The 26,321-nt window shown below is 45.1% G+C and overlaps 1 long non-coding RNA gene across 1 annotated transcript; it reads right to left on the bottom strand.

Annotated features, from left to right (window-relative positions):
- Positions 1 to 659: 659 nt before the first annotated feature.
- LOC116965056 lies at positions 660 to 25,557 on the bottom strand. Its single transcript, XR_004409109.2, has 3 exons — positions 25,382 to 25,557; positions 3,810 to 3,992; positions 660 to 3,073 (listed from the first exon to the last, which is right to left on the bottom strand). It is a non-coding gene; the product is annotated as an uncharacterized LOC116965056 (long non-coding RNA).
- Positions 25,558 to 26,321: the final 764 nt, after the last annotated feature.

The following is a 26,321-nucleotide window of genomic DNA, read 5'->3' on the forward strand; positions in this document are numbered from 1 at the left end:
TCAAAATTCCACCAGCCTTTTGCATCCAGACTTATTTTCTTGTTTGCTGGCGCTAAATTAGTGGCTTTGCACAAGAACCACTTATCTTTGAGAGAAGCTTAGAGCAGGTAATGAGGAAAATTGGGAGCCAGCCACGGAAGCAGTGTCACCCCCTCCATCTCGGCAGGGACAGATGGGGCAAGCACCGCCTCCAAACCCCACACAGGGGCTCAGGGCAGGAATTTGTCCGTCACTGGGTAATGCTGGGGGCGGGTGTCTGACCCAGCAGCCACATCTTGGGGTATTTACTCAATTTTTCTCCCTGAGTGTTGCTGTCTGTACAAGAAATCTGTAATGTGTGTGTCTCCTGCCGTTCTCACCTGCTGTGAAAATTCATCAGTCGGAGCCCATCGCTTATCATGGGCCGGTCCCCCCGGCTCGCAGCCTGGGGAGTTATTTGCACTTTGGAGAGGAGGTGTACGACAGCGACACATTGGAGCGACAGCATTTCACACCCACTTCACATCAGAGTGAAGGATCCCACAGGTGAGTTGTGGCAGGGAAACAAGCCCATGGAGGAAATTTTGTTCTGGGAGGTATCCCAATGAAACCCGTGTGATTGTTTCATGACAGTATTAAAAAAAAAAAAAAAAAAAAAAGAAAAATGTCCAGTAAGGAATCTCAGTGAGTCATCTGGACCATCCCTCTGCCTCTAGACAGGATCCCCTAGGTCCCTGCAGATTCCATGGCTCTCCAGCAGCCTGTCATGGCATCTCGGTCTTACTGTTAGGGAAGACTCACTTTAGGTTTTAATTAAATCTCTTTGCTGCACACTAAGCCCATTTGTTCCTGTCCTACCCAGGATGAACACAGAGAGCAAGTCCTTCTCTTCCCCTTTGTGACCATCTTCAACATACTTGAAAGTTGTTATAATTTCTTCCTCCCTAGCACTTTCTCCTTTTTTAAGCTTAGCAGCCCCAGGTCATTCATCTGTTCCTCATAAGTTGTATTTTCCAGGTCTTTCATCATTTTCACTGCTCACCTCTGAAGTCTCTCCAAGCATCTCTGTTGCTCCCAAAGTGCAGTGTCCAAATGCAAGCATAGTGTCCATCTGTCTGTGCTTCACCCCATCCCTTGATGCAACACCCTCACCCACTCCTGCATTAAACCATGCTTATTCCAGCCCAGCATGGTCCTCCTGAATGCCATCCCACCTCTCCACATGCCACTGGTTCTCTTTGCTTTGGATCACCTGAAACTGTAATTAGGTAATATCAGTTCCACTATCCAGGGCAAGAATGATAATTTAGCTCTGGCTGATTGAAAGGCTGACTGTCCTTGAGCCCATCTCGCTGCCAGATCAAACCAGCACTGAATCAGTTACTGCTGTCTTGCTGCTTCTGTGGTTTTACAGCATCTCTTACACTAACTTCATCCGAACCACATTGCCCAACCTTGCTTAAGAAAACGTCGTGTGAAGCACTACCTTCCTAAAGTGAGAGAAAACTGGAGGCATCCACCACTTCTCTCTGCATGATAGGACTTCCTCTGTTGTAGAAAATAACTGGAGTGTTTTAGCATAGTTTTTTCTTGACAAATCCCCATTGGTAGCTACCCCTCTGGGTGATTACAAATAGTTGTGTGATTATTTGCTCCAGTACTTTCCTGGGGTTGAAACTGGATTGCCTTGTCTAAAACTCACTGGTGCCTCTTTTCCCAAGTGTAAAGGTCCTCTGCAAGCCCTCAGTGAAAACTGCTACTGGCTCTGAACCCACTTCAGGCCCTTTGTTATCCATCCCAGGCAGCTGGGGAATAATATCTCACACCATGTCAATGAGAGTGAAAAAACTCTGTCGATACTTCCCTGCTTCCCATAAAAGATTACAGGAAACCTCTGAGAAGTTACCTGTTCTGGTTGAGTCTGATTGAATTGATGTCTCATTCATCCACACGTGAGAAAGGAACCTACTTGTTTGAGACAGGGTAAAAATTAGTTACACCTCACTCTCACCAGTGGGTACTCATCTTTCTTATGACCAGTTGCACAGTTTATGTCAACATTTCTGTAAATGATAAGGCTTCTTGGAAGGAAAGACGAAGGAATGCAGGAAAGGCAGACATAGTGCAGTTGCAAAGAGTGGCCAGTCACAGTAGTGTCACAGTCCCCCCCCCCCACCCCCTGCTTGAACAGGCTCCAGAAACAAGCACAGACTCTCCCCCCTTGTCTGGCCAGGTTTGGGGAGTGGGACTGGACAGATCGGCTCTTTGTAAAGAGAGAATGGAAAGTATATCTTTTCACACAACAAATAAATGTCATTTATTTGAAAAACCTTACAGCCAAAACCTCAAATCTTTGAAAGTAGTCTGTCCTGCAAATTATCCAAATACCAGGCACTGCTTTCCAGTGAAATCAGGAAGAATGTGTTGGTACCTGGATGGAGGAGTGACTGAAGAAGCTTCACACCAAACTGATGCTGTCCCAATCAGTGCAAACATACAAAAATCAAGAAATTCAGTTTGCACCACGACTGTGGGTGTATGCACAGCTCACATCAGCATAGAGGTACTTACAGCACAGAAATGAAGGTGTGAATCTACCTCAACTGTTTCAATGGATACATCGTCTAATACAGAAGAGAACAATTTCACAGCTGTTCAATAGTCTGATGGGGTTCTGGGGAACACAGTTTTCAATAAAGTGTAAAGCAGGCCCTTGACAGTGGTGTCAGCAGGAAGTTTTTATATTTCATGAACTTACTATTGTCTAAATACATTTTGAAAAGAGTTTACCAGCTAATCAGCAAAGTAACATAATTATGCCAGATGACAAAGCATTTCGCGTGTATGAGTTTCTCCACTGGCAGGGCTCAAAACAACATGTAGCCTCATAACTTTTTAAATTCCAGTCAGATCCCGCACGCTCTCCCCACCGGCCTCCAGCTGACTCATCCTTTTCAGAATATTTCTTTTCATTATTGTGTCTGTAGGCTGCACATCCCAGAGCCAGAGCCAGATCAAGCTGGTACTAGCCAGTGCGGTGAACCAGCATTTCTCCGTGGTGGTCTCATCAGCTTCTGCTGAATTTCAGCTTTCACTGAAAAGGAAAGGAAAAAAAAAAAATCAAGCTGTCTAGGAACAAGGAGCAAGCCTTGTGACTGCAGGGCTGCTTCACCGACATGGTAGGGAAAGAGAAACAATGGGAAAGAGTGACTGAACCACAGCAGGGACCTGTGGCAGGTCCCGGTGGCAGCGATGGCAGCGTCACCTGTGGGGGCTGCAGGTGTCCCCCGTCCCCACCCGCGGCACTGGGGCAGGTGGCATGGGGACACTGGAGGGGAGGTGGCCCGCACATGTTTACAAATCAGGCTGCTGCAAGGGTGAAGCCACCTGGTGCAACCCTCACACTGGTGTCCCTGCCCTGGTGTCCTGTGACAGGGGGACATCACCATGAGGCTGCCCAGCACAGCTGCTCCGCCCCAAGTGGCCCTTTCTCTGCGTGAGAACCAGAGGGAAAACAGTGTTCATCAGCCAGAAAAGCACCATGTAAGTAGAAATTGAAGATTTCCAGTTCCTAAAGAGCTACCAGTAAGCGTTTTCAAAGTGGCGTTAAATAACACTTTGAAGTTCGGCCTGTGGGTTAAAAAAATGTGTTTGGGGGATAAATCCATATCTTGTTCCAAATATACAAACTAAGCTTCATTTTACTAAATATAGGCATGTAAGGCACGGCAAAATTCATCAAAACTCTCAATCATATCTCCTAAAGAGATGTGTTGTGACAGGACACCAGCAACCCCATGAAAATAAGGGCTTGGTATTCCAGTACTTACACGCACGAGTTGCCTCCATAGTGTAAGCAAAGCCACTGGATCAAACGCTTGCAGGATTACACCTCTCAGACTGGCAGTTTACACCAGGTCACTTGGCAGGATCTTTCCCATTGGGCAGTAGCTCACCCTCCAGTCAGGCTCCCGGCACCTCCTCCATGCTGATGGCGAGTCTCCAGAGCTGAGCTTTTCCGCCATCAGAGATCAAGTAGAAAAGTAATGTTTAAAAAAAAAGAGCTTTATTGATTTGGTTATATGAAATGATCCCCTTTGCAGCATGGTTTACACTAAGCCTCCAAATCTGACATGTCTTTGAAAGCCCTCTTAATATATCCAATTATAGATTTTCAGCAACTTTGTGGAATGTCGGCTTTCCCAGTAACTGACCCCGGAAAACACCATTGAAATCAGGAGGGATTTTGCTATTGAGCTCAGTGGGGGAGGATCAGGTCCTACATAATTTTATTGTCAGCAATGATGACCTCTCTTCACAAATGAAGAATACCCATCCTGAACCATGGCCTTCGGAACGTAAACCATTTATTTTTATAGCTGGATCCTTCCCCAAGTGGGATATTTTGTGCATGGTTAACTTATCCCAGGGCTTTAAATGCTTGCCAAGTGGCTTTAATAGCAGGATGTTGTTTAAAAAGATTGGGAAGGATTGTGGGCAGTAATAGAGATAATTGCCAAGGAGAGATAAATGAATCTTCAATCTCAAACCAACTTGGCTTTATCATTGGGTCAGGAGGGAAGATCCAAAAAAATCCCCTGTCTAAGACTAAATGCGTAATGATAGTTTGGGATTTAGGGAAGTTGGCAGCTGTTGAGATTTTTTGATAAAAACATCATTTGAGGCTTAATACAGGTTTGTAATTCCATATAAAGACATGAAAGCCCCTTTTCACTCCAGAGATTTGGCATCATGGAATAAAAAAGCTGGAGGTGAATTTCTGGGAGAGGAGCAGACAGCAAATGCCAATCTGAACAGAGAGCTTTGTGGGCTGCACTGGGGTAGTGAAACTGTGTGTGAAGGGGCTGAGTGCAGGGCCACGCAGGTAAGGAGTGTTTTGCAGGACATGGAGCACCAGCAAGGGGACGGCTGCCCCTCAGACACTTCTTGGCCACCCCTCAATCACCGCTTGGTTACCCTTCAGCTGCCCTTGTCCCCCAGAGTGTCTGGGAGATGGTGGCACATGCCAAACTCAAAGCTTTCCTTTCTGCAAATAGCAGAGAGAGCATTTCCAAAACATATTCAAGCATATTTATTTATTTATTCATTCACCAGGGAGGGGAGGAGGTCGAAAGCCAAACATTTTAACGAGAAATTATCTTACCATATCATGCAGAATAAGGTACTGCATGACACAGCGACTTTTCGGGTCAACTTTTTTAAAAATGAGTTGCAAAATAAAGACTGCTGAAAAACTAAAAACAAGGACTAACTTCAGACAGGGCTCCCCTGCTAGGATTTGGGGAGTTTGAGTGGAATTTCAGCTTTCTCCCCCTGTGACATCCTTTTTTTCCTTGCCTGCTGTCAGACAGCACCCTGGGCAGCAGGACTCTTGCTGCTCTCTGCAGTCCAAGCCACCCGGGGTGACTTCTGTGAACACTCACGAGGTTTTTAAAAGAGTAGGAAAGGGGATTTGAGAGAGAGGTGATTTATTTTTCAGCAGAGGCCTTACCCAATGGAGGCAGGGGGGTGCCTCTGGGATGTAATCAGTGAATGTGGAGCACTCACTAGGCTTTCATGAGCATGGAAAAGGCATTTTAATTAATTATAATTTATTTTTCAGCAAAGACCTTTTCCAGCTCTGGATGAGGCTTTCCCCAGGCTATTTTTCTCCTTTCTAGACCTTACATTCTCAGCTATGGGAAATAACATGGAGAAAACCCAGAACCACTGTACAAGGGGAGGCCTGACAAGATGATTTCTCTCTTTATGATCTGAAAAGGAAACCGTGACCCATTTTTCCAAAAGCAATGTTAAAAAAAGCAGAGCAACATGACATGACCAATACAAAATGGGTGACCTTTGGATTAAAGAGCCGCTATTTCAAACATCCCAGCTACTTCCCATGTTTGCAATTGCCACCAAGAGACAGACAAAAACCGTGAAGAAGGTGTGTGGTTTGGCATGATAAATCCTTCTTTGTACACAGGGTCCAAGGAGAGTGTTGTTCTTGTGAGGTTTACAAGAAAAAGAGATCAAAAGCAAGCTATGAAATAAAACTGGAGGAAAACCATCCCAAAACAACACAGCTCCCTGTTACCCAGAAGGAGAGCTTTCCTGCTGGCGTATGAATTATGGCCCATTCCCGGGTCAGGGCTTTGCATTTCCAGCCTGGCTCAGCCCCTCTTGGTAGAAGAGGTGCAGCCTCCCCGGCCAGCGGGCTATCTACTAAACTCGCCGTTGCCTCGGGCTCCTGTTCACAGCCCGCTTGCCTTTAATATTGACATGCTCACACTTGGAGGTATTATTCGGAGCTTTGGGTCTGATGATCATATTTATATGGCTGACACCCAGACCTACTTGCCTATTCCTGCGGATTCCCATGAAGTGCTGTCATGGCTTATTACCTGTCTATCTGCGCTTCAAGCCTGGGTGACTTTTCATTTTTTGAAGCTTAATGCTGGGAAAACAGAATCGCTTCAGATTGGTTCAGTTCACCTCCTGGATGTACGGATTTATGATATATAATACTGTATCACACACAGCTTGGGAGCTGGTTTCACTGCCAGGCTCTTAAAAATGGTCTTATTTTATCTGATATAAACCTTTTCAGAAGCGTAGCAGCAAGAGGCGAAAAGAGAAAATATCTTTATCAGATTTCGGAAACTTCTGCATCTTTTGTTTCATGTTGCTTGTCAGGCTGAGGAGCCCTTGTTCATGCCTCGATCTAATCCAGAGTTGTGTATCGTAGCTCAGTGATAATTGGAAACTCTTCTCACTCCAGCATTTTCAGCTGTTGTAAAAGTCTGCAGCTAATGTCATAACAAGAATTAAACTGTCTCATCATATTACCCCCGTTTTAGCTGACTTCGCTGGCTATTAAGGTGACAGCGCATTGATTTAAAATTTGTGTTAATTGTTTACCCCTTCTTGCAGAGGCTTTCTTGGGGGTTTTGTAGCGACCTGCAGGCTTTCTGTAGCCATGGATTATCTTTGCATTCAGCTTTATACAGACTTACAAAAAAATATCCTCTTTGTCTGGATCACACCGTGTAATACCCTCAGCCTGTGCATTTCTCTGGCACATATATTCCCTGCATGGGTCGCTTTTTAAAAATAAGCTAGTGGAGAAGGCATGACTGGATTTGATAGTACAAGACTTTAAAGAAGCTTCTTTCCCTCTCTGATTTTTATTTGTAGTTGTTACCTTCAGTGTTTCTGGCTATTAGTAGCAGGGGTGTCGTTTTAGATAAACAAATGTACTCGTTCTGCCTACAAAACCTTCTACTTTATAAGTTTAACACTGAAAGTGGCCTATAGACCCCTCCCTTGCAAAACAGACCTTACAATCCAGGCTTCCACTTTTGGTGTGAATAAATCGATCCCTGTATAAGCCCGTAGTAAGAAACTTTTTACCTAGAGTTGAGAACGAAAATTGCTTTGTGCGATATGCTGTCTCTCTGGCACAAAATGAGCATCACCCCAAAGGGAGTTTGGCATGCTCAGTGATTGCAGGGATGGTAAATAGGAGGCATTTTCTTTTTTTCTTTTCCATGATCTAGCTCTCCAAATCCACAAATAATATGTTTCTCCACAGATATTAAAAAAAAAAAAAAAATCCTTTATTGCCTCCAAGACTGTGAGTTTTATTCACTTCCTTCACTGAGGGCAGAAATATTTCTCACCTTCTGCTCCACTTTGTTATGTTTTTTCTCTCTGGAGCAATTATTGAATGGGAAATGGGAAGATGTCAACTTGTCCTAATGAAAAATTATTCCAGTTTAAGGGAAAAAAGTAAGCAATAAATATTTATTTGTGAGTTTAAAATCCCATTGCTTCTTGTCCCAGATGCCAGGGACTTTGGATCAGACCTTGGGCTTGTTCTTGGACTGTGACCTTATCTAATGGACTTCTTCCTAAGGAGACCCACTCTGCCTTCCCTGGGCAAGAAATGCTAATCCCATAACCAGCCCTTACCTCACCCCATCTCCCACTAGTTCTTTTTTCAATTTTTAGTAAAAAAAAATTAGCTTGTGCATGAGCTGCAACTGAATTTAAAAATTTTCTAGCAGCCAGTACATTTTACACAGTTTATAACTTATAAACATGATTGTAAATTGCAAAACTATTCCTGGTTATTTGAGTTCCCAGCACTCATTCCTGGGGAAAATCAAAGTCTCCCAACTGTCATTAGGGAGCACTTCATTAGAAAAAAAAACATTCACTATTTATATTTTGAGCAGAAAAGTGCCACTCACTTGTATGAATAAAGCATGTGCTTTCCCAGGCCGCTGCTGGCTGCTCCCTGCACACCAGTGGCCTCTGCCAGCTCCAGCACCCACGCATGACAGAGCCTCGAAAAGGGAGAGGGATTTGCTGTAATAGCTCCATCAACAACTACGGCTGCCGGATGGTGCTGGGAGCCGCCTGGGTGCTCTTGCCATTAAAGCAGTGCCAGTAAGGTAGTCTATATTTAACGTGAACTTTTCTGCCTTTGAAAAGCATTGCTTGGTGCACAATAACTGCTCTTTAAAAGCCTTTTGTTTCATTCCTGTTTTGATGAACTTCTTTCCCTTTGATGTTCATCTGGAGTTTAATCGCGATAAAACGTGCACAATGGTTATATTGTGGAAGAGAAAAAGGTGCTGGGAGAGCACAATACAGCGCATTATCTGCTGTCTCCCCTGTGCCACTCACTTGGCAGGCGGCAACGAGTGCTTGCTGTGAGAGAGAACCAGGGTGACAGCCCGGGCGTCCTGGACTCACACCAGCTCCCGCCGCAGCGACAGCCCAAACTGGGCTCACAGCAGAGGATCGGGCCCAGCCAGGCCCCAGGAAAGGCTCGCTGCTGCTGCCAGCACCCAGCCCACGGCACCCACCCGCAGCCATGACACTGCAGGACGATATGGCAGGGTCAATCCAGTTTGGGGCATTGTGCCCAAAGGCCTCCCCCGGCCTCGGAGAGCAATGGGCAGCCTCAACGCGTGGTATTACGTGGGCAGGATGCATCCCAGCTCCCTTGCTACACATCAGTATCCCACATCATCAGCCCATCTCAGCATCTCCCACATCTGTTCTGCCTCTAGCACGGGAAGGTGAAAGTTTACTGGGATGCTCCCAGCACTGGGTAATGCCCCAGCACAAATGCCAGCCCCTTCCCAAGCTGCCAGTGTCCCTGGGTTTTCAGGAGCCGGGTGGTACTTGTTGCTGTTTGGGGTCTGGTTCCCACAGTCAGGCTCTTCTGTGAGCAGATCGGTTTTCCTTCAGTGATACATTTCCAATCCATCTGACTGGGGAGGAAACCTCAAAAAGTAGGAGACAGAGGGAACCCCTAAATGTGTTGTATTCATAGTCTTTCCAAGATTTTAAGAAGGGGCACTGACAAACCATTTCAGAAGGCAAGATGGGGCAGCAGGGCCCGTGGCCAGTGTGACCAGTCCAGACGTCATCACGTCCACAGGACAGCGTTCGCCCGGGCACATTTCTCCCTGCCCAGACCCTCGACGGGTTTGAATCAGCATCCTTGTGGTCTAAGTCTCCTTACAAATTATTTGGGCATATTAATTCCTTGTGCGACCTGCTTGTCCCCCAGCTGGGGCTGGTGCCACTTGCATGGACATTGGCTTGCAGCAGTGCCCTGCAGTGCCCGGGCACTCCCATGGAAGGGGCAGTGCCTGGGCTGCACCCCTGTGCCCACAGGGGCTGGCAGACAGAGGTGAATAGGTGACACCTCTGTGACTCGGGTATCGCCCTTGTCCCCTCCTGGCCCCAGCCCTGCCCCTGGGCAGTTGCTGCTCTCAGCCGCATCATGGCACTCACCAGCCTGGGTCACATCTTGGGACATGCCATCTTGGGTCACATCACAGCAAACACCACCCCTGGTCACATCTCAGGACACATCTACCCCAGTCACTCCCTGTCCCTTGTGCCACCAGGCTGGGGTGCAAATCCTTCCCTCTCCCAGGACCAGCACATCCCCCGTGCCGCCTGGCACCCCAGGCCCCATTTCAGCTACCACAATCCCCGACTCCCAAAGGCGGGCACAGTATATCTTTGGGATATTTTTCTGCAGCATCAATGCAAGAAGACATTTGCTGTGAAGCTCCTTGTAGCATTTGGTAGCCTAAGTCAGAAGTCAGAAATGAGCCACACGTGTCGTCTCCTGGGGATGGCTGAGATGATTCCTACTGTTCAAGAGCAGTCCTGAGGTTCAGGACAGGGACTCACAAGGACCTGTGTCTGTCCTGCCTGACCCGTCCCACTGTCTGCAGACAACTCCCTGCATAAGATATGGACAGAGTCCTAAGGAATCCATATATAATCTCATTTTTCCTTAGATGGTCTCTGTCACCAACAACTATCTCTGAATTATTTCTTTAGAAGAAATTTGTAGTTAGATCATCTGCAGATATCACTTTCTACCCAAGAATGATTTTGAGGGTTTTTAAGTATTAATTGAGCTGTAGAGTTTGGGGATCACACATTTTCCATATTTTTGCTTGGATTTTTAACCTTATCTTATGACATCTGTACTCGCTGTTTCTCTGACCTACTTAGTGAAGTCAGAGACAGTGGAGATTAAACTGAGCAATCCAGTTCAGTGCATACTTATAATTTCAAGGTCCTGACAGAATTTGTTATTTTCTAATAATCTTTTCTTGCTGTTCAAAAACTAAGTGTCACTTTGCATTCAAAAAAATCTTATTTACAAAATAAAATAATTTTGTTTAACTGAGAAGGCAAAATCTGTAAACCCAAATAACTGAACTGCACCTGAAATGTATGCAAGGATTTTTAACAACACTGCTTGTTAATTGATGTTAATATCTGCCAGTGTAGATCACAGTGTGCTACAGGCCCTGTAAAATTTAGCTTAACTGTGGTGAAAGTTTTTTTTTTTTTTTAGGAATGCTTTCCACTGCATCACCATTTCAAACTGAGAAAGCAAACAAGTTGTAGCAGACTTTCTCTTGCAAAATGAATTTGTCAAGCTCTGCTGCATTTTGCTGAAGTGCAAGAAACTTAAATAAAAGTGATCCTAAAGTTAAGATGCTGGCTTCAGGGCAGAGACTAGTGGGGATTTCTGTGACTATATTCACTCTTCCTAAAGTTGGAGGTGTAGATAGGTTTTCTTGTTGCCAGAGGAAATCATCCATGAGTCTAAGACCTTCTAAGATTGATTCCCTTTCCTATTGCATTATGCAGCTAATATTTTGATAATATTTTGCAGATATAAATTTCCTATAAATAGGAAATCACTTTACAATTTTGAGACAGCATCAGAACTCTTCCTTTTATCCCATTACACTTTATATATAGATATGTCAAGCTTTCATAGCAAATGAAAATTGCCAGTGCTTAAGAGTTTTCAGGAGCATTCATGCAGGGCCTGATCCAGAGCCTCTCCCCATCTCAGGGGCAGGGGCACAAAGCTGATGAAAATCAGGCACAAGGGTTTCAAGCAGATCTTGGACACTGAACATATACAAACACCTTCTCGCCTTGATAAAAAGTATGCTTGGTGTGTAACAGCATGTTTTCCTGGTATTTGATGCCTCGGTTTGTGCTTGAGAAAGTATGGCCACACTATTTAATACTGTGTTTTTCTGGCTTTAAATCCATATTATGAACCTATCACCAAAGAGACTTATAATACGATTACATGACTGTGACCATGACATTAATGTTTGAAAAGCAGTTGCTGTCTATGTAATATTTTCCTGTATTTTTGATGCTTATGTGCAAGCTGGAAGACATTTTTTGCTACATCTGATCTGCACTGAGGCAGCCTGTATAAACTGCTGTTAATATTCAGTGGGCTTATGCTGCCGTGTGGGAACTTGCACGTTTAGTTTTCAATGACCCCTTCAGACACAGGCATAGACCTGCTCTGCCGCAGTACCAGCTCTCTGTATACATCAGGGTATTTGCAGATATGCTTTGCTGGGCAATAAAATATAATTTAAAATGTGCAAAATTAATGCATGCAATGTTTTACTCCTGGAGGTGAAATCCATTTAGTAAAACTTCAGCATTCTACTGAAAGATTTGTGCTCAAAAATACATTTCTGCAGTTTTCTCGATGAATTTCCTCAGGTGACTGATTTATAAATGGCTGAATAGTGGTTAAAAGCAGAGTACACACAATCAACATAAATTATTAGTATTAAGCAAATGCCAGATACCAGAAGAGTCTTTATTACTTTGTAGTATCTCATATCAGTAAAATAAAATTGTTTCATGCAACATGAGACAAAAGTCATTTGCAAAACAGTGTATCAAACCTGACTGAGTCCAATTCATTTCTAAGTTGTAATGCAAGGGATGCTTTGCTCTATGTTACCATAACCATGCATTCATTAGATGTGATGTGCAAAGATTTTTCTTATCATAAAATCAGTTACATCCAGGGATGCTGCTTTAAAATCAAGATACAGATACCTGAGCCTGCAAAGATTCAGGAGCCTTAGCTCTGCGTACAGTGAGATAACTCAGAACTCAGTGACATCCTTTGCAAAAGCACATGCAGAATATTTTTAAGAGCAGTGTCTGTAGAAGCACCCTTCAGTGACTATCTCCACACTCCAGCAAACACTGTCTGAGGGACAAATTACAAAGAAGTTGTCTTATAACCTGGCTGGGCGACCCTTGCACTGTCAGAGATCACTGCTGGTTTCACCCCATGCTCTCAGGCTGAGATGGGTGGGCAGCACATCATGTCCAAACCAAACCTAACTGGATCTGTGGGACCCGTGAAGAAGTGCCAGCCTGGGGTGCAGGCAGGTGGGATGTATTTGGCTTAGAGCTCACTGAAAGCTCTGCAGTTATCCCCTTTGCATGTTTTCTCCTCAAGGATTCGGGGTTCCAGAAAGTTTTCTGCATTAAAGAGAGCTTGACTTACTTAGGGAAGGGCAAATCGTGCAAATTCAAGCTGGCTTATGTAGCTGCCTCCTCCTGCTGAACAGCATATTTTTGTCCGTGTTTGACTGCGGTTTTCTACCCCATCTCCTTCTGCTCTACATAATCTGTCAATATTGAGTTTCCTTTCATTAGTCTTTCCTCTCTCTTAACATCTATTCTTCCTCGTTGACGGTTCCTCCCTTTACCATGGCTTTTTTCAGTGGTTTGGTTTGATTCAAATTGAAACAGCTAGAGTGGTATCTAAACTTTGGCTATACCTGTTTACTATAAAGCACACACTCTGTATCAGTTTAATTCTTTGAATGGTATTTTTAGGGAAAATGTAGCACTCCCTTAATTTTAGATCGTTTTTTAATCTTGCTTCAGGCATAGGCTCCAAGAGACGTGCATGTAACATGGATGCTCAATTTACTCCTCTAAATATGCAAAGAACATGGCTATGTGCAATAAGCATTGATAGAAGCATGGCTAAAGACAAGGGGGAAAAAATCAATTATAAAGGTGCTGTAAATTTCTTATTATCTAAGAATTTCAACACTTACTGCTTACTGATGTGCCTGAGCCTTCAATGCACCCTCATGAATTTAAGAGCCTGGGACACACACTTATTCACAAATGCAAACTACATGTGTGTGCACAAACTGTACAGCAGATTGTGTAACAACCATCTGAGAATGTTATGACTGCTAGTCAAAATCTGACAATAAAAGGGAAGATTTTTGTTGAAATGAGAGGATTCAGAATGTGACTCAGAGAGAAATCATGCAGGATATTGAGACTTCATGAAAAACCCTTAGAAAAACACACTAATTTCTCGAGAACCTAGATATCCAAGTGCAAAATCTGCAAAATTTGCAATATCTGAGTCATATCTCTTTCCTTTTACCTGTGGATTGTGGATGAAGTGAGTGATGTCTTCAGTAAAACACTGAGCAGCACACAGGGAAGGGGGAGAGCAACAGCTAAACTTCCATTGGCCTCAGAGAGACTAAGCTCTCCTCCATGAAGCTTTAGCCTCTGGTTTTCACATCTGGCTTTGGGCTATGATGCACACTCCTGACAGATATGGTTAGTATTAATCACATATTATTTAGACCAGTATGGATCTCTGTTTGATGCATGTAGCAATTGCTCACTGCTCTGTATCCTCTAATTCTTTGTATTTAAAAATATCAGTTCTAAAAAACAATTTATAACCAGGCCACAACCTCCTTATTCCCCAAAACCCCACTATTACTGGTAATGTAAAGTCCTACTGCTCATAAACTATAACATAAAATATTACAGTCTTGGGGTTTTTTTAATGTCCCAACAGTTCCACTGATTTCACTATTCATGGGGTTTTTCACATCACACTATTTAGTATTAACTGGGTATGCATACCTGGAGAAATGAGTAGTGAATCAGCAGCATCAAATATTTGAAATGTACATCTCCAGGAAAGACTCTGTCTCCCTGTCTACACACATACACACACGTATATGCATGTATATGTGTCTCCATCCCAACTCCTGAATCAGAAATGTATGGCTGCTATTACAAAAACATACGTAGCACAACAATATCGTAATCAAATGTATGCTAAGACATGTTGCAGGAGGTAGCAGCAATTTACAGCCACATCAAATGCCATGGCTTCAGCTTCCTTATAGAGTATTTCTCACATCAGAAAATGTAATTACTGTTTCACTGTGCTTTCCCACATGGTGATCTGATATGTTTCTGTAAAATGAAGCAACCTATCAATACTGTATCTATTGCAGATGAGACATCTACCAATGTGAATCAATATAATCCAGTCATTGATTTTAGGATTCTCAGTCCTCCAAGGACTGTGACAAATTATACATTGTCCCTGAGTGATGGTGCCTGCTTTTGGATTTCTGATTTTATTGGAGAAACCATGTAAAAGTTAATGCAAGCAGAGTGCTCTGCTACTGCCCAGCAGAGAAGGCTCAGGACCACATGTGGGTCCTTCAAAATTCAGCTGTGGTGCACACCACTGATTAACAGCCAGACAATTGCAGACAGACCAACACAATTTTCTTTTTTAAGACAAGAAAAGGAGAACAGTTTCATATTTGCTAACATTCTTGCTTTGCCCAAAATTTGCCTTGTTCTGTAGTCCACTTGTATTGAACAAGCACAGGTACCATCCTGATCAGGTTTGGTGATCTGAAGGAAGCATTTGGCTCTCAGTGCCAATCAGTAAATCTTTTTGGTAAGAATGGGCATACAGAAAAAAATCCTGTCCTGCTGTATCTTTATCTGAAGTTTGCATGGGTAGTGTTATCCCTTTGACATACTTGCCCCACAGCAGATTGTATACAGATAAATGAGTCCCTGTAACAAAAAGAGAGATTCTCTTTCCAAGAGACCCAGAAAATTGAGGGGCTATGTCTATATTGGTGTGAGTGCACACACACACACACACAGAGAGTCCTCCAAACATACACACTTAACACAATGTTTTGTGTAACTGAAGTTCAGCCCAATGCAGATGATTACAAGAACTGATTTGCAACTCACTGGCTAAGGACAACTGAATAATTACCTAAAGAAAACAGGGAAAAGTTCCTAACAATGTCTCAAAGTTCTCAATTTTAAACTAATCAAAACAAGTAAAAATATATGAAGAAATGTTCAGATTTCTGTTATTCTTTGAGATCTAACACACACACAGACGAGGTATTTGGTTATTACACTGAAAAGCCATGTAATACATATACCCTGGAATTGATAGGAATTCCCACAGATACCCTGGATATTGTCCCCCGGGACTATTTCTGTCATTCTAAACACAACAGCAGCTTCAAGCTTTCCCCACTAACTCTAAGAGGAATATATAATTGTATATTCTTTCTTTACCCAAATCATAAAATATTCCCAAATGTAACTGCAAAGAACATGCTGGCAAAGGTGCGGAATGGGCAGTTTTCCAGCCCCTGTATAAAGCCTGCAATATCTGACCTGCTACGGACGAAGTTACTGCCACTGAGCAAGGTATACCCTGAATACAATGCCTAACACAAATGTCTGACAGGGACTGAACTCCAAAATATTACATCTTAAAAATGTGACATTGCTATGCCCAGGAAAGTAATTGTCAGTGCTTTTTGAAAGTGTTAAATTTGCTTCTGTTCTGCTTGGAGAGAGTATTTTCTCGCCCATTGTTCTTTATGATGATACATTATTGAGACAATCCATCTTTAAAACTGGAGAAAATTTACACTATTCCATCCATACACACGTTTAAAAACATGGCTTCACAAAGTGTGTGACAACCTTATTGAAGGATTTTCTGGTCACTTAGACTGACCTGCAGAGCTAGGTTTTGTTGCTGTGAATCACATGAACGTTCCCAACTCATGACCCTCCGCAGACAACATCAGCTCAGAGAAACTCCAAGGAATAGGCTCTTCTGCTCTGAAAAAGGCTGACATTTTTCCATCTACTCTACACCTCTGAAACTGCTAGTTTATGCAACATCATTACTGCATGAAATACTATTCACACGTGAATAGCAGCCGTGGCTGTGAGATATGCTGTAAAAGATGCAGACGCCTCCACATACTTCGTTTGCTGTCTGCTTTCAATCCCTACCCAACAAACTGAGCAGATCCTCAGAACCACATAATTCATATATAACACTGTACATTCTCCACACTAAACAGATGTAAGGATGCTAATTTTTCAAGAAAAAGCTTAATTTTAGACTGCAATATGAAATAAATGTGCTTGGTATTGGTCGTGAAAGAATTATAGAAATAAAAACTGCAGTATTCAGTTATTGACATAAACACTATCATGCACTGTGTGAGCTGTGATTTCAGCCTAGTGACTGTATCACGTGGACCTGGGAATTTGTCTATCATGTCAGCAAGTTTTGGATCAGACCTGTGAAAGCCAGAGCTGTATATATGGCTTTAACTTTATATCTGGTGAGTCTTGCAACTCAAAGAAAAGCACGCCTCACTTGCTTCCATGTTATGTAAACAAGTATAGACCACGTCACCAAAAAGGGTCTGAGATTTACCCAGCAAGTCAGTGAAACGTCTGTGTAGTCTTTCATATATTTCACAAAGAAACATTTGTCCAGTAACATTTCATGCTTTCTGAATGGCAACACAAGGTCATAGACAGAGCAATCAAATCACAAAGAAATTAAGTATTATAGAAAGCTAGATTATATTTCTATATAGTCTATATAGACTATAAATATATTCTATATATTAATTTATTTAAAAATATTTATATTCCATACATAAAATATATATATAAAGATAGGGTATAAATATATTTAAATAAATCTATATTCTATATTGTATTTGGTCTAAAAGCACTATTGCAATTTTGGGCAAAAGTTTTTGTTTGCTGATATGCAAAGACATAGAAAAAGTTTCTATGTAAATAAGCAGTATGAACTTTTGAGGAGGATCTATAATCTTATATTGACCAGTTGCATTATACACATAGGTTTTCCTGGATAGCATATGTAATGTTCATAGTAACATCATTTTTAAACCTGAAATTATTCTGTACTTCTGACACAGAATTTTGTCATCAGGGTCACTTTTAGAAAGTGGGAAATGATAGCAAAACACAGGGCTAAAATTTGAACAAATAGAGGACTGTTATGTTTGCTCATTTTAAAACTAAATGAGAGCCTAGGAGCTGTAACGTATTGCATGTTGTATCTGTGTAACCAAACCTATTGACACTTGGCAATCATAAATTACAGTATTACTGGAAACCCAGAGTCTGCTGATTAAGAGGCATTTGAAAAGGTCTGTCCAAATAACTACCTTCCTGACACAAGAGCCCTGAGAAGCCAAGAGGGGCTGTTCATGTTTCTCCACTACATGCAGGATAAAATCCAGAAATTGGTAAGAAAATGGGTTAGACACTCACAGGGACTAATGCTCCTCAGAAGGAAAAAGATGTGACACTATTAACAGAGGGTGTGTGAAAGTGTGAATGTAGAGCTGAGGTCTAGTGCAAGGGGTGTGTGTGTGCGTTAATCTGTCTTTGGTTTGTGCTGCGGCATCTTCTGAGGCTGAAAGCAGCTGGGCCAGGTTCCGTCGTGCCCAGCTAAGCAGAGGCATGCTGAAAATCAAGCCTGAGACAGGACGGGAAGAGCATCACCATTTGTGTCAACGGGTGTGAGAGGGAAGCCAGAGACGTGATGTGACCCCGTGTGCATTTAGTCTGCGCACGCACTTGGGGTGCCCGTGCCCTGTCCCCACCGTCAGTAAAGTCTTAGGGGTGCAGGTGCAAGTGGTTGCAGACAAAAAGGGGGAACTCCAAGCAGCCTCATACCCAAAGCCTCTTGTGTCCAATTTCACCTCTGAGAGATGCCGAAGGCATTGCAGACGCTGTTGCGGCTTGAAGGGGAGACAGCCTCACCCCCCACGTTAAGGTGCTGGCTGGATTTTTGTTGTGCTTTTCCCACAGAGGTGGAGTTGGGAGACGGGAAGACAAAATGTCCCAGCTTAATTTCTTTTTAATGGTCTGATGGAGCGTCTGACATGTGAATCTTCACTGTCCCTGCTCTCCAGCTTGACTTCAATGACTGCTTTTAACAAACAGCCTCCCCCAGACAGGGAAATTCTGTTACCTTGCCCAAACCTGCTCGAATACTTTGAGCTCCCAGTTATACATTTAGCACAGGATTTTGGCAAAATGCAGGAGAGGCGCATACTTTGAACTGGAGGTAGACTTAAAAAACAGCCCCTTGATTATCAATGATGTCTTTATCCACTGAACCAAAACTGGTTCTGCAAACCAGGTCATTTTGAAAGAGTTCATATGCCTATATTCTTGAAGCCCGGCAATATGCATTATAAGTAGCTTATCTGGAGCCATCAGTAACCAGAGATTAGTGGGACAACATTCCTTCTAGAAATCTTTGAGCCTGCGCTGCCTTCCCTCATTACAGAGGCTATCGGGTCTGCATTGCTTCGCATCTGCTCACCGAGGGGGCTTTACGCTAACTCCACTTGGGCTTCCAGAGTTTTGCCTCTGAGCAGATCATGGGCAAATCAGGATGCACATTTCCAGCGCCCAGCAGGGAAGGGGAGCCCTGACATGACACCCAGGTGCCCCAGCATCCCCAGTCCAGGGTTGGATGTGGGGCAAGGCGGGCTCCAGCCGAGCGCACCCAAAGCGGGGGCTTTGCTCCTTGGGACTTCTGCTCAATGCACCAGTTCTAACTGGAAATTAAAAGCCTGACCCCTCCTAGTCTTCAGGGGTAAATTTCAGAGGCTCCGACCCTTGATAATTAACAAGATCTGTCATTCCCCTTGCTGTTGCACTAGCTGTGGTATTTTTAAAGCTTTTTATTAAAAATTAATTTCTTTATTTTGTTGGAGACCCATCAGTCGGTCACGTGGCTCCCTGTCATGTTTCTATCCTTCCTACTCATATTCGAGTTATGCCATCAAGCTAATATATTGTGACTGCTCTTCTCTCTTGTGACAAAGCCTTGCAGCTGCCTCCAAATCAATAGATGTCAAAGAAATATGAAAACAATCATGACAGAGAACTTAAATCCTGGCTAGAGTCTGCATAATAAAAAATGTGCTTCTGTTCTCAAGGCAGCGGATTAATTTATCCTAAAGTTTAGTCAAATTTTATTCCGGTACCTTTTTCCCAGCAGATAGAGCTACATCTGTTGGGTTTGTAATGTAATTTGTAATTACTGCCCTTCATGTGGTCCAATGCCTTGAACCATCTTTAATTAAAAGCATAATTAAGGGAAGATCTAAAGGAAGACAATTACCAGATGGTCTTTTTTTTAGAAACAGTTAGTTGCATTGGGGATGTATCCTGGTCCATTTCTGACTTGGATGAAAAGGCAGGCTGCCTCCCACACAATCTGCGAGACGAGAGGCCGAAAAGGGGCTCGGGCATCCCAGGCAGCACCATGGCCAATAACTGCGAGGGAGGCTGGGGGAACTGGGGAGGGGTGGAGGGACCTTGGGGCAGAGGGTTGCTCTGGCTGCGTCACTTTTCCTGGGGGAGATGAGACTTGGTGTCCTCCTCCAGCTCAAAGCTCGGGCAAAAACCATCCCGGCCAACACCCGCATCGCTGGGGATACCCTACGGCATCTAGAAAACATTTTTCTGGTGAAAATAACAATTGATATTAATAGTAATAGTAATAGCAATAGCAATAGCAATGGTAATGGCAATGGCAATGGCAATGGCAGTGGTAATAGTAATGGTAATAGCAATAGCAATAGCAATAGCAATAGCAATAGTAATAGTAATGGTAATAAATAGTGGTAGTGATAGTGACAATGATGATGGTAGTAGTAGTAGTAGTAGTAGTAGTAGTAGTAGTAATAATAATAATAATAATAATAATAATAATAATAATAATAATAATGATGGCAGGACTGAGCCTCAGAACAGCTTCCAAAAATTAATTATAGCCGCTGCCCCGGTGAGACAGACCCTGAGGGGGGGGACCGTGCCTGCCCAATCCCTGCTCATTGCAGCCTGAGCGGAGGTTTCTGCTAACCCCTGGATAGACGGAACCTCGGCTCAGGCTGCGGGGCAGGGGTGTCTCCTCCACTCCCCGGCTGCAGCAGCCAGCCCGGCCTCACTGGAGTTTGTTTTAGAGTCCCTCCTTGCCTCTTGGGGTATTCTCCTTCCAGAAAAGCTTCTCTCCCCCGCACATGGAGGTTTCACAGAAGACCATTACTAAAAAAGAAAGGGCGGCAGGGTATGGGAAATAACCCCTAAAAAATAAATAATGCAACGAAGTGCAGAATTATGTGTGAGGGCAAAATTTCTAGGGGAAGCTGGGCATAAAAAAAAAAAAAAAAAAAAGAAAAAAAAGAAAAGAAACCTCGAGCAGTGGTGTAATGTAAATTAAATTTTTGCTGTATTACTAAGATTTCATTATTTGACTGCTCCTACTCGAAGTAAGGCAGCAATGAATTGTAATCATTTCAATTATCTTCAAGATAGTTTCTTTAGGACACAAGTTGTCAAAGATAAAAAAGTACATTCTTGCTGCTCCATGGGTCCATTTTCCAGACGGTTTGTCGTTCTTGCTGCATGATTTAGTCGGGGCTTTTTTGCATACTCCGGCTCTCCCACACGCCCTCCGCGGGGCGCGGACCCGCTCCCTCCCCACGCGGACCGGCCGTGTAGGGCTGCGCGCCCGCGGAGCCGACGGGGTTGACCCTGCCCCAGCGCCCGCTTCGCCGCCAGCCTCTTTAATTAACTTTGCACAGAGGTTTTGGGTTGGTGGGATGGGTTTACCATTTTTGCCTCTTATTTTTGCGGCAATCCCCCTCTCCCCCGCTTGCCCGGAATATTTCCTGGCCCATTACTCTGATAAAGAAAGAAATAAACGCGGGGCGGGCGGCTCCGCACCTCGCCTGGCCGCGGGGCACCCGGGGCAGGATCCGTCCCCGCAGCCCTGCAAATGCTGTTTCTCCCCGCTGATATCGGTTGATTTGCAAGGGAGAACTGCTCTCCACTGGGAAGCCGCTTAGGTCTCTTTAAGCGCAAACCAAATAACATTTAAATGCCTTTTTACTGCCGAGGCATTATTTATTTAAGTGGCCGTCGGAAATCACAGCAACGCGGGTCCCCGTTCCTCCCGGAATATTGTTCTTGCCGTTTTATTAGAGTGACTGGTTTAAAAGAGGCTCTTTCCGAATAAAAGAGCGCGTTTCTCCCCATTATTCATATCTAGGGAGTCCCAGGCCTTTAGTACATTAAAAAAGCTTCAAAAGGACAAGTCGCTATCCACAGATATTATATTTGTGAAATGTCCTTTTGTCGAAGCTTTTAACACCTTCTTATAACGAATCATTTGTTCTTTTCTTTTTAATTTTGATAGACAATTAGCCATCAAATATACACCAGTTGACTGTAACCGAGCATTAAACTAGCCTTTATTTAACGCTAATTTAGCATAGCTGCTTTGTTTAACTTTGCCATACAAGAACCAGGTTTTGTAGCAAAAAATAGGTGTAATTTTATGTGGGGCTTCATTTCTTTTGGCCCTCTACACAGCAAGCCCTCTCCTCTTTGTAACCCATTCTGCTGGGCAGAAACACCATTTCGGAGTGCCTAGCACCTGGAGTCTGGAAAAAATTAGCATTGATATAGATTTAGTTGAAATGTAATCTCTTAAATCTGTCCAAGATTCGGGGAGATAATTACACTTTCACTGAATTGCCAGGGGTCAGCGTCTCTGTGGACCTGAGGAGTTGATTTACTAACAATAGTGTTACATAAAAAATGGTGTTTGAGATTATAATGTTAATAGATGCAGTCACTGGGGAAAGCAGGCAGGCTACAACTAATTCGATGGAACTTGGTTTTTGCTTTACAAGGATTCAAATCACTTGCAGCATTTAATTTAGAGGAATGAGTTTGGCAGTAATTACAGCAAATGGAAAGGTCGCCTTGGAATATTAGTTATTTTTTCCCAAGTTGGGACTCGGGATTTTGGGGGCAGGGTCCCTTTTCTCTGTCCCCGGCGACGGCCGGCAGAGCTGCGTTGCCGCAGCCCTGCACTTTTGCCACTCGTCATCTCGGACCCAGCAGAAACCCTCTCAGACAAAAGAAACGGGGATGAAAAACATTTGTATAAGCGCTGGAGTTGCCCCTCGAGAGACCCGACAGCTTTGAGGGAGAGTCGGGATTTCTTTCTGCCCCCGGGGGATGCTCGCCGGCCCGGCCCGGGTCAGCATCTCCTCGGGCAAAGCGCACCACGTCCCGGGTGAAAACGCTCGTCTGTTTCGTTGGCATGTCGGGGGGTCGCGACAGGAGCGGGCTGCGGCTGGGGGCTCGGCTCCGTGCCCCGGTGAGCCCGGTCCCGCCTCCCAGCACCCCGGGAAGGGCAGCGCTTCCCCAGAGATGACCGGGGGGGGCCAAATGGCCCAAATCCGGACACGGCCCCAGCTCGCCGGCCTCAGCCCCCGGCAGGGCACGTGGCCAATTTGGGCACCCCGGAAACCCCTGCCCAAAGCCGGGTCCTTGTGCCACCATGCGTGTGTGTGTGTGTGTGTGTGTGTCCCGCGGGACACGTCCCCCGCTTTAGCAGGACCGCGGCTTTTCCCCGCTGGGACATCCAGGCCGGGCTGAGGAGAGCCCGCTCACGAGTGGCCGTGGGGAGCCGAGGGACGGGGGAACGGAGCTGGTGCCGGGTGTGGGTCCCAGCCCCGACCCTGGTCCCTCCAGGGGGGTCCCGCGGGGGCTGCCCCTCTCCCCTGCAGACCCGGCGGGCAGCGGAGGCGGAGAGCCCGTCCCGCTGCCGAGAGCCCGGTACTGGCCGCGCTGCGCGGGTGCGGCCGGGCGCGGAGGAGCGCGGCAACCCGCCTGCGCCGCATCCACCGCCCCCCCCGCCGCGAATTGCCACCGGGAGCCATAAATCCAAACCAATTACCTACGGCACACACCGCCGCCGACCGCGCTTCGCAGCCCGGACTGAGCGGCCGGTGGTCTATCCCCGGGGAGCCCGGCACGCCGCGAGCTGTTGCGCTACCTTGCGCCGGTGTCCCCCCTCCTCACCTCCGCGCCCCTCCGCGCTGCGGCCGGGCGGCAGGCGCGGACAAAGGCGGGCGGGAGCGGCCCCGCCGGCCCGTCCCAGCGCCCGGCCCCGCTGCCCCGGGGGAGCCGGCCCGGGGGCCCGGGCGGCGGGGGGGGGGCGGCTCCCGGGGCAGCTCCGGTGGGCGCCGGCAGCCCGGGCAGCGCCAGCGCTGCAGCCTCCCGCGGCCCCCCGACGCCCTCCGTCCCTGCTTGTTTATGTTTTAAGTCCACCCGATCTTATATGTAACAGCAATATATATGTTAATTGAAAACTTCTGAATTTAAAAAGGTTGTGACAAGTTATAATTTGTCTTGTCAATGTCTGGAATCCTTGTTTAGCTCTTTAGTTGTGTCTGCTGTTCTTGCCTGTCAGATAACAGCTTGCCGAACACGCTGCCTTCCTCTCTTATGGCACGGAAATGACAAATGTGCTGTTTTATCCATACAATTTATTTCATTATTGTTGCCAGCACGAAGCATCACAATCAATCATAAAGAAGTCCAGTTGGCAGGTGTCAATCTTGGTATGTTTTTGTACGTCTCAGTCTATATTTAATCCAATTACAAGGGTCATGGAGTAAGTGCAAATCCCCTTGTTACAACTCACATCTTATTCAAGATTTAAAGTAAAAAGTCAACTTGATCACATGGGCGCTTTGGGGGACCTCCGATACCTTTTGATATGTCGTCCCCCTCTCCCAAATTATGCAGAGATAGTGTTTTATTAAACAGTTATCGAGGGTCGGTTGGGGTTTGGGTTGTTTTTTTTTTTTTTTTTCCCCCCCTGAGTGTTTGTGTGCAAATGAAGTATCCTGTTATTTTGCTAAAGAAGAGGGAGGCTTTAATGATGGGAGATCTTTCCGCTCATTGCCCTTTCAAATACAATTGTAGATCGAACTCAGCCTTGTCACGTTGAGGAAAAGTGAATTTCTAACATCCAGGACGTGCCTGTCGACTTTCAACGAATTGCATCCAATCACCCCCAGGGAATTCAGCTAATGTCTCAGTCTAAACCGGGATGAGGGGAGAAAAACAAATCAAACATTGTCCGGAGTCACGCTTATTATGAAAATGTTTTAAAGGAGAGAGAAGGGAAATAATTCAAGACAGCCCAGAATAAAGTTTTAGACAAATTAATAGCATTAGGAGTCCTCGGGAAAAAAAAAAATAGAGAAAGCCAAGCTATAAAGTTAAGGTATAAATAAATTATTTATAGCTATACATTTCTTTTTTACGCAAGAAGTATTTTTTTAAATCTTTTTTTTTCTTTTTATGAGAAAACAAGATTACGGCATTGAAAATAATGGTCTTATTATACAGTCGGCTACAGTGGGTTTCTTCACGAGGGAAAATGTTATCATTCTGCTAAATTTCTGTCTTTAGGACGCTTCAGTTCACAGAAGTTTCTTGCAGCATCTTAAATTAACCCCCCTCCCCCAAACACACACTCCCGCACACTAATCCCGCTTGTTACAACAAGTTCCCAGCTCGCCAGGGCTCACAAACCGGGGTGCCCCGGGCAGCCGGCTCAGCCCGCTCTTGGCGGGTGCTCCGGAGAAGGCGAGGTGCAACCGTTCACCAGGTTGCAGGAGAACCTCGCAGGCTGCCACCCCCACAACGGGCGGAAAGCTCTCAGACCTCTGCATGGCAACACACTAAAAGCCATTTAAAGAATAACTCAGGTATTTTTTATTCGAAGAGATGGAGCTATTCAGTTTCTATCAAACTGCGAGAGGGCTGAACCGACAGGACGAGAGGATTGGGGGTAAAAAAAAAAAAAAAATCCAACAACCAAAACCAAGACATGAGCAAAATTACATTTCTGCACCAAGGTTTAAACGCGATCCTGGGGGCAAAAGACAAATGTTAGACAAGCAAAGAAACGTGTGTGGGAAATAAAAATAAAGTATTTAAAAACACATACCTTGGACAAGGGCAAAATATCCCAGCTAAAATGCTAGTCAAGTGCCTCTTTCCTTGAAAGCCAAAACCACGTTTCTATCGCAAAATTTTTCCTGGTCTAGAGAGTTTCCTTTGGTTTTTACCGTTTATTGCAGCTAGTCTTGGACCCTGCAGCCTGTGCAATGCCACAGTAAACAAATTGTTCTGATGTGCTTATTATTATTGCTCAAGTTCTGCTTGGATAGAGAATTAAAGCTCATTATTACAGTGTGTGTTGAGAATTGCTCAATCTATGTGAACACGGGGGTTTGGGGCATCCTCGGGAAAAAAAAAAAAAAAAAAAAAAAAAAAAACAGAACAAAACACAACTTCGTATCGTGGTGTAAATCAAATATGTATAATGCTTATAAATTTGTAACACGTTGCCGTGCCCCTGCTCTTATCTCCTGCCCGGCGCGGCGGCGCCCGCCCCGAGCCCGGCTCCCCTCCGCGCCCGCGGGGCTGCTCTCCGCGCTACGCCGCGGAGCCACCTCCCTCCTCCGTGACCCAGGTGAAGGTTGCGGACCGGACGGTGACAGAAAACAGAAACAATGGGGACACACACAGACGTGAGGGTGCTTTTTCGCCCTGTTTCCCCGGCACCGTTCCCCGCCTGAGCCCCCCCGGCTCCGCGGAGGTGGGCGGCCCACTGCGCGCCCGGACACCCCTGACTCCGCTGTCCGCGGAGTGTGCCGGGACCTGTCCCGCGGTGGGCCCGCCGCGGAGCGTCCCAAATCCATCCCGGCCCCGCCGGCCCCGGGGTCCCGCCTGCCTCTGAGCGCAGCCTTTTGCAGCAATTTTCCCCTCTATTCTTTTTTATTAATATTATTTTAATTTAGATAATATTTTTTTTAGCCTCTCCGGCTATTTCCCAGCCAAACACGGACTCTGCTCCCGGCGCTCCCCCACCTTCCTGCCTCGCT

This window comes from Tyto alba, unplaced genomic scaffold (assembly GCF_018691265.1).
Source record: "Tyto alba isolate M040663 unplaced genomic scaffold, T.alba_DEE_v4.0 Super-Scaffold_8, whole genome shotgun sequence".
NCBI classification, from domain to species: Eukaryota; Metazoa; Chordata; class Aves; order Strigiformes; family Tytonidae; genus Tyto; species Tyto alba.